This window comes from Poecilia formosa, unplaced genomic scaffold (assembly GCF_000485575.1).
Source record: "Poecilia formosa unplaced genomic scaffold, Poecilia_formosa-5.1.2 Scaffold1149, whole genome shotgun sequence".
Lineage (NCBI taxonomy): Eukaryota > Metazoa > Chordata > Actinopteri > Cyprinodontiformes > Poeciliidae > Poecilia > Poecilia formosa.
This window is the reverse complement of record NW_006801088.1, coordinates 13,122-14,970: the sequence shown is the minus strand read 5'-3', so window position 1 is coordinate 14,970 and position 1,849 is coordinate 13,122. Positions and strand designations below refer to the sequence as shown.

General features: G+C 38.2%; 1 long non-coding RNA gene across 1 annotated transcript; it reads left to right on the top strand.

Annotated features, from left to right (window-relative positions):
- LOC103132598 (uncharacterized) lies at positions 1-1,122 on the top strand. Its single transcript, XR_475583.2, has 3 exons — positions 1-88; positions 221-348; positions 536-1,122. It is a non-coding gene; the product is annotated as an uncharacterized LOC103132598 (long non-coding RNA).
- The last annotated feature ends 727 nt before the right edge of the window (positions 1,123-1,849 follow it).

Genomic DNA, 1,849 nt, shown 5'->3' with positions numbered 1-1,849 from the left:
AGAAAGCTTCCAACCACCAGTGACCTTGAAGAACTTCTCCTGGCAGCTGATACTCCTGAGGATGGCACTGAAGTGGATGATGACATGAGTAAGGATGACTTTCCACATTATGTAGGATTCAGTTATTGTGTGAGCTTCACTTACTGATGTACACATAATTTAAATTGCATAATCACTAGATTTTGATGGTCAATTCAACATCAAATTTCTCTTATCACAGGTTGGGACAGTGACCTCTCATCGATTTTGCTGCTGCTACACCTGATTCCCCCCTCTGCCTTGGGTCGGAAGAGACCAGGGAAGGTGTCTGCCTCCCAAGCAGAGAAGCATCTTGTGGTCTTCAAGAAGGTTTGTATTTGTTGCAAATTTTATTTTATATTTTACTCAAGGTTGTGTCACTGGGAGAGTTTCAGTTTTAGGGTGATATCACCCTGGGAAAATGCTGTTTTCCCATATGAAAGCTTTTTTTTGTGTAGCATTGCAGCTATGAAATTGTAATTGTACTGTGTGTTCCCCCTACTGACTCCCCCCACAGACGGGAACCAACATCCAAGAACATCTTGATGCCATCACGACGAGCACACAACCCTATCTCCTGGCAGAGGACAGAGGAAGAAAGTAGCCCACCAGTTCAAAAATGTCATTGCTTGCAGGTCAACCTCCTCTCTTGGTGCTTTTGACGAACTGTTTAAGGCACATTACGTGTTTGCCACAACATACAACCCCATGCTGTGCAACATGTTTACGTTCATCCAGACCACTGTGTACAATATAGATGTAGGTAAAGTGAAAGAAAGTCCTCGTGTGGCAGAAATTCGGGCTAGGTTGCTTCACTAGTACTTGAACAAATCTGTTTGACAGAGTTAAGTTGCACAAATGCACTTGTTCGGCATATACGAGTAGTTAGTTCATGGTTACTTGGATGGAAAAACTCTGTCTTAAATGTACTCTGTCAACTTCGACCTGTCTAATGTAATGGGATGTACATCATGTGATGTTTCTGTGACACTAACAAAAGTTAACAGTGGATGTTAAAAATGTGCTTTAGTTCAATAAAGTAAAGTTAAATGCATTTCTGTGGTAATTTGATTTTATTCAATTGAACATTTAACTCTACAAAAGTGTAAAAATAGCACTTCACATTTATCTGTGCAGAATTGTTTTTTCACAGCTAAAGAGTAAATTATCAACACAGTAGTGTGTCAGATTAACACTCACTGGAGTTATGAGCCTCCAGTGTAAACCCTCACTAACTCAATGCAGTGTTGAACAGCATGAAAATCCGAGTTATTTTGTCACCACTGTGGAGTAACTTATTAACTCTGATTAGAATCATACTTACTCTTATCAGAGTTATTTGACTAGGATTGTTAAGTTTTATTAACACTGTACAGTGTTAAATTTTAACTCTATTTTGAGTTAAATTGTACTCTGAAAATGGAACACTATCGAAAGAGTTAAATTGACACCAATTCCGATAAGGACCAAATAGACTTGGACACAGTGTTAAATTTAACTCTTTAAGTGTTGATTTAACACTGCAAAATTTACTGTGTATTTTCTTATTTTGCCTGTTTTTGAAAATTCCAGTCAGTCTACATAATATAAGCTGGATTAAGACAAAATATGCTGTTCTGTAAATCTAAGAAGGGCAGTTTCCAAACGTTAAAGACGGTAAGTAATGATCAACAATGGTGTTCTCCAAGACTCTAATTTAGGTCCTGCTCTATCAATCAGTCCATGCTTCCATAAGGTGGAATCCTTGAGAAACAGTTTAATTATCACAGCTATGCAGATGACAGACTGTTCTGCATTTCTGAGTTTCCTAAAACAAGGTGACCAAATTTTG